Source organism: Amblyomma americanum, chromosome 5 (genome assembly GCF_052857255.1).
Source record: "Amblyomma americanum isolate KBUSLIRL-KWMA chromosome 5, ASM5285725v1, whole genome shotgun sequence".
In the NCBI taxonomy this organism is placed as follows: Eukaryota; Metazoa; Arthropoda; class Arachnida; order Ixodida; family Ixodidae; genus Amblyomma; species Amblyomma americanum.
The window spans coordinates 133,754,457-133,766,130 of NC_135501.1; the positions used below are offsets into that span (position 1 = coordinate 133,754,457).

An 11,674-nucleotide genomic window follows, 5' to 3' on the forward strand; every position below is an offset into this window, starting at 1 on the left:
CTGTGCAATGTAAGTACACGTTAAAAATCGCCAGATGGTCGAAATTATTCCGGAGTCCTCCACTACGGCATCTCTTTCTTCCTTTCTTCTTTCACTCCCGCCCTTATTAATTTACGGCGCGGTAGAGGTGTCCAACAATATAGGAGACAGATACTGCGCCATTTCCTTCCCCCAAAAACCAATTATTATTATTATTATTATTCTCAGTTTGAGCTTTAGCATCCTTTTGCTGCAAGAAACGCAATCAAAGCGCAGGACATGATATTAAGAAGAATTTTATATTAATAGTTTTTCCGGCAGACGCTCAGGTTAAAATAACGAACCGGTAGGGTCCCCCCCCCCCCCCAACCCTATGAAACTACTTCCAGATCAAAACGTAATCTTTCTGCAGCATCTCTGCATTCCCAGGAAACATCTTCAAAAATGGTGCCATTATTCTCTTAGGCTAATTGAATCACTTTTTTACACAGTGCTTAGCTGCGCCGTGCCATCGTTTCATGTACAGCGTCTCATGCATGCATTCAGTCAACCTTAAAGGAGATGACGAGTTGGCACCGAAGCGTCTGTTCTCCCCGTGAATCTTTGGTTGCAAAGTCGGTTTTTTTCGTTCTTGTCTTTGTGCAGAATGTACATCCAAGGGCTTCGCTTATAAGACGCTGCAGCAGCCACTTGCTACCTCTTTATGGGGTGCACAAATTTAAAAAAGCGCTAGTCTGCCCGGCAACCCACCTTTCCCATGTTGTAAAAAACAGACAAAAACAAATTCCTTGTGTAGGTATCATTCTGTTGATTATTGAGTTTATGTCTTGACTCGGCGGCAGCGGCAGCGCAAAAGACAGCCGCTGGAACGTTGCTCTGCCTTTTCGCCGTTTCGCCTCCACCGCGGCTTGGTTGCCCACGGTGAAGCTGACGGAGGAACCCGACTGTGCAAGTGCGGCAGAACTACCAAGATCTGCCAACTGCCTGCAACCCCCCGCGGCGCGACAAGCGACAATCCTTTCAAGATAAAAGACGGACTGCTCGGATCTCCCAGCACTCGACGGCAGCGGCAGCACGAAAGACCACCGCTTGAACTCTGCTGTGCTTTTTCACGGGTTGGTATCGTTCCTTGTGATTTCTTTTATGAATATGTGCTGCTTGCTGCCACTGCCTAGCTATGGTTCGTTTATTTGGTTTCTTTTGCTTGAAACTGCTGTCTGTAACGCACGATGTCGACAGACTTTCGTTCCTCATGCAATAGCAAGTTTACGCCCGATGAAATTTCTGTCACATGTATTGTATGTAACCAATTGCACCATTTCGGAACCTGTGCTGGTCTGACCGTAAAGCGGTACAAAAGTAAACCGGAGTCAGCCAAGCAGAAATGGTAATTTCCCACATGCAAAAAAAGGAAACACCAAAGCAGACAATCAAGGCGAAATGCTCCCTAGTGACGAGGTAACCGACATTAAAACCCTACTCGTTAAAGAAACTAGCTAGCATTGAAACAGCTGTAGAGCTAATGTCAGATAAGCAGGACGAAGTGATTGAAAAGCTAACTACCTAAGAAAAAATACACAATGCATATTAAAAAGAGAATTAAAATTTTAAACAGAGAGGTTCAAAAAAATAAAAAAGAAACATTGCAAAATAAAGTCAATAATCTTGATTGGAGGGGCAGAAACCTGAACCTTGAATTCGATAGAATTCAGTCCACTGAACCTGAAAATATGCTAGATAAAGTAAACGCTGTGGCCGACACTATAGCATTTTCAAGGCTTTCGAGCGCGGACGTCGCTGTAGTTCACCGGCTTCCTGCAAAGCCCGATAAGATCCCAGTTATAATAGTCAGATACACCTCGCAAGCTGTCAGAGATGAGTGGCTCGAGAAAAGTAATAAACTGAGGGACGAAAAGAGCAACATTGCCATTATGGGAAATATGACTGGTCATCTGCTGCGACTGAAGAAGGACTGGGCAAAACAAAATGCATATCAATATGTCTGGCATAGGAATGGAAAGGTCTTCAAGCGCAAAACAGATGGCCAGTCGGCAATCGTAGTGCGCAATACGGGTGACCTTCCGTTATAACATGTTCTATGTGTCCAACAAATGAGTTTAAAATGTGCGGTTGGAGTTTGAAGTGGCTAATGATAATTACCTTCTTTCAAAGTATGTAAACGCAATTCCAACGAACCAGCACAAAAATTTACAAAAATGCCTTCACTTAAACTTTCGCTCACTTTACAACAAGGAGGCAGAAATGGATTGTCTTATGTCTAGTTTTTATGTTTTGTTCGACACTGTCATGTTAACTGAAGCTTGGCGTAAATACGATCAGAATAACTTTATCTATCATGTTATGAATCATTTTGCTGAAATCGAAAAAAATCGTTGTGTTGATGGAGTCACGCTATTTTATTGATGAAGCCGAATTTAAACTGAACTGCTTCCTTCTTTTTGTGCGCAATGCGATGATTTTGAACTTATTGTGAGTTCGTGCAAATAAGCATGAGTTTTCTGTTTGCTACCGGGCCCCAGATGGAAATGTTTCAAGTTTTTTCTTATTTTTCGGGCAGTTTCTCGATTTTGTTTTTGCAAATAGTTTCTGTGTCACGTCAGCCGGCGTGTTTATTATATATATCTTAGCAAACACTAATGAACAAACAAACATGAAAATGCCTATTACGTCAAACGGTTGTGATAATGCAATCACATTACTGACCCAAATTACGAAAGACAATAAAACACTGCTACACCTTGTGAAAAATTTTGATAATACCTACACCACAGCGGGAGCTATATCATGTGGTCTTAGCCACCAGCTTCCGATATTTGTAATGGTAAAGAAGCAGACTTCAGAAGGATGCAAAAGCCGACCAACCATTTTTTTTCAGTCTATTACTATGTCATATTTAGACAGATTGAGTACTGAACTACTGAAGTCAGATTTTACATGGGTAATGGGGATAAAAAATGCCGAAGAAGGGTACGAAAAGTGTATGAAGCAGTTCCTGCAGATTTACAAGCGACATTTCCAATAAAAACTTTTAAGCTAGGTAAACAAATCCGCAAGCTTTGGATAACTCCAGAACAGCGCTGAAAAATCAACGACAAAATATGCTTCATCATCAGTTTATCAAAAGAAAAGATTCTGTTACCCTAAAGTAATTTAAGGCGTACCGAATTAAATTGAACAAGGAGGTTAAAATACACAGATCTGGTTGCATATACTCTGAATTCCAGAGTCATCTAAAGAGAAGCGACCTCGTATGAAAAAAGTTGGACACTGTTTTTAAACGCACGAAACTTTCACATAGAATCGAGTTGTCAATAAATGGCATTGAAGTGTCAGGCAGCGCCCTTGCTGATTCATTTATTGAGCATTTACTTCATTTTTCTGATCGTGGTACACTTGAAGATTTTTACAATTTTATGCCGGTTAGAAATAATTCATCTGCTTTCTAAGGCCTGTAACAGAGGAACAAATTACATCAGTTTTTTCTTCTTTAAATAATATTTGAAGTTGCGGAGCTTAAGGAGTTCAGATACGTCCCGTAAAATATGTGTTGGATGTCTTATGTTCATATGCAACCAATATTTCAACCTTCCCCTAGCGAGTGCATGTTTTCCAAAACGAATGCAAATTGCTAAAGTAGCTATGCTCATCAAAAAGGGTGGTCCTAATAATATCAATAATTACCGACTCATCTCCGTGTTACCAATATTTTCAAAGGCTTGGAGAAGCTTATCTATTATCAGCTTTGCTCGTTCTTTGATTAAAACAGTTTTTTCAGATGCTCAATTTGAATTTAGTAAGAACAAATCAACCGAATTAGCGTTGCTTGAAGAGAAAGAATTTATTTTGTGCGAATTTGAAAAAAGAACTTTATACTAATTTTTTATGTCGACTTTTCTAACGCATTCGATTCTATTCATTACTCAACTTTTCTAAAGAAACTGGAAATTTATGGAATCCGAGGACATTTTTTGGCACTTATCAATTCAAATCTCAGTTTTCGAAAACATTTTGTTCAAATCGAAACGGACCGTTCTGATTTAAAATCGACAGTTACAGGTTTTGCTCAGGACAGCATTCTTGAACGGTTCTTTTTAACATTTACATCAACAATCTCACTAACCTCTCCACTAAGCCTAAATACGTTTTGTATGTCGTCGACGCTAGTATATCTCTATCTGCTCCAGATTGCCGTATCTTGTACAACAACGCGAATTCTCCCCTTACCAAGCTTAAAAAGTGGTCTATAATGAACCAGTTGAACACAAATGTTAATAAGACAAAAGGAGTAACATTTAGACCTATATTAAGGCAGTTAAATTCTCATGTAAGCTTAGTTTATGGTGGTGCAGCAATAGAAATCACAAATAATATTAAAATTCTGGGTGTTACATTTTCTGAGAGCATGCTATGGAATAGCCCCATTGATGCTCTTTTAATTTAGTTCGCTCGAGCAGTTGGCATTATTTCCTATAACAGATCATATCTCCTGTATCAAGTAAACATCCTGCCTTTTAATTACTTGTTTTAATCTCATCCTAATTATGGTTTCCTTATCTAGGGCACAACCACGTATACAAATCTGCAAAAGGTCTCTATACTTCAAAAAAAAAGCATATTGAATACTTTTTAATCTACCATACAGCAGTCACTCCCAATGTCTTTTTTTTTTCAAATCAAGCATAATACGAGTACTCAATCTTTGCAGTTATACGCTAGAACTTGCATTCCAGCGCGAGCTAAAACATCATCTTGAAGCTCTGCATGAGTTGTCATTACTGGAAAAGAGCACTGTGTGTTACCCTACCCGTCATAAAGAGGAGGGGATTGTACCAACTCTTAGAACCAACTACGCAATGAAAAAGTTATCCTTCACACTTACAACACTGTTAAGCAACTATAAAAAAATCCGGTACTGACCTACTTGAAATATCTAAACACGATTTACGACAGCTTCGCTGCATACATGCTTAAAAACTGCACCTCTGTTTCTCTAATGTGCATATTTAATCCTGTGTTTATTTTACTGCTTGCACCCTCGATATTTATTGTATTGATTGTTGTTCTATTTTTTGTTTCTATTTCTTTTTATTATGAAATGATCCTGTTATTTTTGGCTCTGCTAAATTGCGAAGAGATTATATGTATACTTGTGTGTGTCTTTCCCTGCTTTGCTGTTGTTTCCCTGTGGAGGGGGGCTGTGGGCCTTTGTCAAGCTGCTGTTTACGAGCATGCTTTTACCAACAGCCCCCTCCACCATCTTGATGCAAATAAAGAATAATATTATTATATTGTTATTCAACGGCTTAGTTGATATGACGTGCTATAGGACAAGCTTTCAAGTTCCTACTTGCATTAGGTGGCCAGGCGGCTGTATTTCGATTAAAGCGGCTCAAAAAACGACGTGAGATTTTGAATTATATGAAAGTTATTGATTGGGTCGTAATTATGTCATAACCTTCTGTGGCAATTTAATGGCACCGCAGCAGCCCTTGGAGCTGATGCGTAATTCTTGCGCATCGGGTGCCCAAGAGAGTTTTTTGTCCGCTGATAATGCGGAGATTGGAGTTTCTGGGCGCAAGAAATGCCATCACGTCTTCATTTCGTATGACGAGGGCTTAAGTTTGCCGCGAATAATATTTCTTTAAATTGTTTTGAGCACGTCTCGGAAGAAAGCGGCCTCAAAACAATCATATAAGGTTTCTAAGTAAACATGCGGGCAATGCCCTCGATACAATACGCACTAAGCAGCGTAATATGACCTACAGTTGGTCAAGTGTAAGGTCGTGGTGGCAGAATTTTAGATTTTCTTTTATTATTATGGTTATAAAAGCAGGGATTATTCTCAATAAGCGTCAACGTTTGGTTTTCCTGTCAGTGCGTTTTTCAAAGATCTGCGTGGGTTAACATCATTCGTAAGGTATTCTATTTAATTGCTCTAGGCGGCTTATTTCTTTTCTTGAACCTTCATGCTAACTGGCTCTACAAGAAAAGCCAGAACATGAGTGTGAGATATATCAGATCAACTAACTAAAATTAATATATTCCTCTGTCCAAGTATTTCACACTCAGTTTCTTTTTCCGGCTTTGTCCTGCACGCCGGCGTCACTGATGCCGGTGAGCCCGTTGGCAAACCAACATATCTGCACTATGAATGAGCGCTATAGCCTGTGAAACAGATATAAAATGCTATGCTCTTAAAAAAACTCTTTCTTCGCAGCCTTTTTGACCTACAGTGCTAGCCATTGCTAACATGCGTCTCGCATTTACCTGTAGACGCGTCATCAATAATGAACGTCGCATTTTAAAGGCAAAAAGGTGAATATTAAATTTTTTTTAGTTGCTGGAAGATTCCGCGCTTGCAGAATTTTAATAAATACTGGAACGGTGGCTGAAAACCCTAATTTGCAGAGAGTGCTGTGAGTGTTCTATGGCGTTTAAGGTGTTTTTTTTAATTCCTTTCCACTTAAACCCTTGCATTTGGTTGCAATCTCTTGCACAGCATTAGATCCACGAAGTGCTTAACTATAGTCTATGAACAAAACTAGATATCTTACCTGTGTAGTTTCAACTACAGTATTCAACTAGCCTGATTCATATTTCTCGGTAGATCTCTTTGCGAAGTGCATATTCAGAAACCGCTTGTAACGAAATATCTTTCCGCAAAAAAAAAAGAAAAGTACGCATAATGGACGTTTTCGTTTCGTTCCAGACTTACTGTACCTTGCATAAGAAAACCTTTTTTCCGGAACTTCATTTGTCGCACCAAGGCTAGAATGAAACTGCTTATCGTTGGTGTCCTAGCGTATATCATCCTGGCTGGCGTGACGGCAGGTGAGTAAAACTAGTGTTCTACTGGGTAATTATCGCTGGCTCTCGAGTAGTTTCTACTGGTGTTTAGGAAGCCATCAACCAACCCAGTATTTCTATACTTTCTCTTCGTCTCCCTTCTTGATGTCCAAGCAGCCTTTATTCTGTATGCGCACACAACAGCCAGCTTCGTTCTGATTCCGTCAACACCTCCGTAGACAGGTTATTCAGCGCAAAGAGCTCGGAATACACAGGAACGGTTACGGTAGGTAAGCGCTATTTCGAAAGAAGTTTCATTTTCAGAGTGAACAATTTCATAGACGCTCAAAAAACTACAGTTAGTGGATGGTAAAAAAACATGAAGACATAAACGAGACAAATCACTTGATGTCGTCTACACGTACTCTTCAAATATCTAATTTCCTCTCCTGTTAGCGTCGTAGATGCATTGCTTGATGGAAGTGGTATTACGTTTTTCTGGTGCTAAATTAGAAACTTCAGCTAGATGCACATGAGTTCTTAGTGAAAGATAGTCGTCCACCGTCAAGCCGCTTTCCTCTCTGACTACCATATGGCGATAACGCACTGTAGCTTTACTCCCTCAGAGAACATGTATCATCCGCTATATGTGAAACGTCAGTATATATTGAACAAAGAAGTGTTCTAAAAGAATGATATTTTCAGAAGAGCCCGAGTGCCCTCTGCTGGACTGTCTGACTGGATCCAAAGTGGCATGCTTCCTCACTGAAGAAAGATGTCGTTGCTTTTGTGGTGAGGGGCCTTCACTGTTCCTTCCAATTTCCTAGTTTACGCACTGTGGTTATACCAGATTTCTTCAAGAGAGGCGAATTCGACAGTGTTTGTCTGAACGTTACAGTAGAGCTTAACTTAAGAGGTATCAGCTGCAACTGAGGTTTTGCCCCGACTCAGCGTCCTGTGTACAGTTTTTATTCCCATGATAACTCTTGGAATATGATCCGAGCTTGTTGTTCTTGCTTTTAAAATAGGCAGGAAAAGAGCAAGCTACGGCCATGCACAAAACGGTGTGTTCCTTTAGAGGTTTATTCAGCATTTTTTGTCCAGTACACTGTTGAACAAACCACCTTGCTGTCTTTTCTATATTCTCTAGGAGCTAATTTGTTGTTTTATTTATATTTATTTACATTCCGATTTTGAATTGCTCCATTTTGTGCATTCTCATGAAAAAGGCTCGATAGCGTGCGCTGTACGCTCAGATATTTTTCCACACAGAGCCAAGGGAGCCCTGTAAATTCTTGCGCGAGACTTTCTCAGAAGAATGCAAACCGCCGAATGCACTGCAGTGCTCCACAGTGGGTATCACTTGCAAGTGCCACTGTGGTACGTATTGTTTTTGCTATATGCGCTGCCCGCTTTTCTTTTCTCTTTCATTCTTCAAGCAGCCTGAAACCCTTGGTGCTTTGTACCGGGCGCAGGAGTATCCCAAATCACAGTCAACTTTCCTATATCCATTTCGCTATTCTTGGGGTCATTTTACTTACCGCACATCATTAGGCAAGATGCGTAGCAAAAAATACAGACATCAAGGCTAGAAGTGTAACTTTATGCCGTAACCTAATGTAGGTTGTCTTCTGAGGTTGCTTGCCCACATCCAATTTTCAATTGTATATTTATTTAAAATGCTCACTGCTGTTCGGTCGCCTGCAGAATATATCGATCCGGCATCAGTTATGCTCTGCTCCATTCTTTTCATCGGTACCTATGACAATGAACCGACGTAAATGCTAGCACGTGGTTTTGTTAATTAGCCACTGACTGCACTGTTGGCCCTTTTATAAAGTAGGTAATTAAGTTGACATCGTTTGGGGATAAAAGTATACAACTCATATCTTGCATGGCTGCTTACTTCCTGGACGACCTGGTCGCAACATGAAGTGCAGTCGTCCACATACTTGCCTAGAGCTCTTGAACGGCGCGCTATGTTCTGCCTTTAGAGCGATCGCCGCTGACTGGCCTGCCTAATGCAACTTTTAAAGATATTATGAGTTGAACACGATCAATGGAAATGCACATGCACCACATGGACATCTTTGGAGCCTTAGCTCACAAGTGTTACAAACGACACAGGTGTACTCCCTGGTGTGCTGTTCGAGCACTCTAGACATGCTTTCCATTTATAGTGGCCAACTTCTTCCTCAGAAAGGGATATGACATAGATCTTATTTAAACTTTTGCATTCATGGCCCCTCCTGTAAAAAAATATACATCAACCGCTAAAAGAGACATTAAAATGAGGTATTTTTATAGTTAACCAGCTCTCCCCTCTTCCCCTTCTCCTATTGTAGAGCCTATCTAGCCGATACGTAGGCACTGGAATAAATATAAGGGGAATTATGTGCCTAATTTTTCGTGATTGCTGAATTTACAGGAAAACAGTAATGTCGTTAGGGCCGCTACAATGAAGACGAGATGACTGCTCAAGTTTACGCCCACAGACCGCAGCCAAGAACCCTCTCTTCACTACGCAGCAAAAAACATGAGCCCAATAAAATTTTTCAGCTCTCCGGATCTCACATGTGTTTCGTTTCCCATAGCCTTTCAACAGATTTGTGCACCTTGTTGAGCCTGAGCAAAACTGCATATCCTCAGAGCAATACTGAACATAGTGATTTGTACGCTTACTTTACCACGGAACGGTGGCAAACAAATTTGCAGCAGGATATTTAATAGTGTCTACGTGCCATATTCTACATCCACCGTCCAAATATACGGCATGCAGCTTCGGTGAAGGAATTTAGTTTTTATTCATTCTTTTTTTTCTTTTTTTTGAATCTTGAGCTATATGTCTATTACGCTCAGAATTAGGCTCCACGTATATCTGCCGGAATACGTGTTTGTAGAGCACTGAAATACTTTTTCTTATTCAGTATTGAGTTGCAAACGTTTTTGATGGGAAAAGCTTCACTAGGCTCGTCAACACCGGGCTTCGTGTGAGCCACACTACAGATTTGTCACAGCTGCGCATGCGCGAAACCGAGTGACATCACGCGGAGCGCAGGTGGTCGCTGCTGCCGCAGCCGTCGTAGCCACCGTGCGGTGACTCCGTCGTCTGAGCGCGAAACGAGTGACGTCACGCGGAGCGCAGGTGGCCGCTGCTGCCACAGCCGTCGTCGCCGCCGCGCGTTGCCTGCGTCGTCTGACCTCTCGCCATGGAAGCAGGAGAAGAAGACCCAGAAGTGGTAGCGTGGGAGTTGGCTCAAAAGCAGCGAAGATATGAAAAGTGCAAGGCTAGACAAGCGGCTGAAACGCCAGAATCACGAGAGGCACGCCTTGCTAAACGTCGGCAAAAGGACGCTGAATTGCGCCGTTTGTCTGCGTCAATTGAGAGTGGCCAGGTGAGCGAAGGCTGTACTTCGGGAGACGTCGAGCGGTTTCGAAGAAAGAATGAAAAGGCCAGAGCATAACGAGCGGCCGAAACACCCGAGCAACGAGAGGAGCGCCTCGCTAAACAACGACGACAAGACGCTCAAAAGCGGCTCTTAGCCGCGTCTGCTGCCAGTGTTAGCAGCCAACAGAGTGAAGACGATGACGACGACGCTACGGAAGAAGAGTTAGAGTCGCCGCTACACAGACTACCTGTTGAAACTCGGTGAAAGTGCCAGCGCGACCAAGGTCTTTACGACAGACTGTGGACAACCCGTTCGGCCACGTGTGTGCCGTTTCTGAAAGACTATGGCATTTGCGGGATTTTAGACGATTGTATAAGTTTTGTATGCCTAATATAACGCGTTTTGGGGAAGCTAGAAAGGTATACCCAAATTGTAACCCTATGTATGAAACTTTAAGCTAAACCACGAGCATCGCCACGAAGCTTTTCGCTTCAAGATATCCAGACTTAACACTTTAGGTAAGCCTCAGCCCAACTTTTCTAATAGGGTTTTGCATTATAACGCAAACTTGGTGTCTATTATTTAAAAATAAGGCACCGAGGTATCTTGCCCCGCATGCAATCGCGCCTAGTGACATAGGTATTTTGTTGTATATAGGAACAACCGCGGGGTAATTTTCTAGAAACCTCGCTTTTATTGGGCAGTCGGAAGCATAAGGCTTTTACATATAAAGTAGTCACCTTGGAAAGCAGCTCAGAGTCCTATTATTGAAGAGATTTTTGAATGAGAACTACATTAAAAACATTTCAAGTACCGCGGATTTCCTACCGCATTTAGGTTATAGCGACGCCAACGAAAAATACATCGAGAAATTGACCCTGCGATACTATGTACGCCACGCACTTAACGAAGAGATTAGGGACGGGATGGCCGTCAACGGTCCCTATTGGTACAAGTTGTGCGCTCCTGGCTTGATTCCCGCAGCGGACCCGCTTTCGCGAGACTAGAAGTGGACTCCCCGTATAAGGAGAATGCAGGACATGCTACCTGAACAGCTTGTGTACTTCTCACAATCATCCGGTCAAGCAGAATGTAAACTTATTGCCCTAACCAAGCATCGCGATGGACATCCACGCAAAGGTAAAAATAGACATAAATTAGTAGTTATAGTTAACGCATTGAGGACGATTTCGTGCCGCCAACAGATCGCCTTTCAGAGATCATCAAGGTGTTACTTCCGGACTGGGCACGGGCCGCTAACTTTATCGCAGTTATAGGCAAACCTATGATAATCAATTATTAGGGGTAACGCTTATACTAACACTAAATGTCTGCCAAACTTTATCCAGCGCTCTTACTTGGTCTCGATATCATGATTTTTCAAACTTCCACACCAAGGACCAAAGGCCCACAAGCGCGGAACTTTCCTGGCATTCCGTGCTTTACTTTTCGAGTATGCAGTAGCCGCTATAAAATTGGTTTTTGGGGAAAGAAAAATA

General features: G+C 41.8%; 1 long non-coding RNA gene across 1 annotated transcript; it reads left to right on the plus strand.

Moving 5' to 3' along the window:
• Nucleotides 1–848: 848 nt before the first annotated feature.
• LOC144135039 (uncharacterized) lies at nt 849–9,347 on the plus strand. The gene is made up of 5 exons (XR_013315348.1): nt 849–1,094; nt 6,710–6,831; nt 7,492–7,578; nt 8,059–8,166; nt 9,215–9,347. It is a non-coding gene; the product is annotated as an uncharacterized LOC144135039 (long non-coding RNA).
• The last annotated feature ends 2,327 nt before the right edge of the window (nt 9,348–11,674 follow it).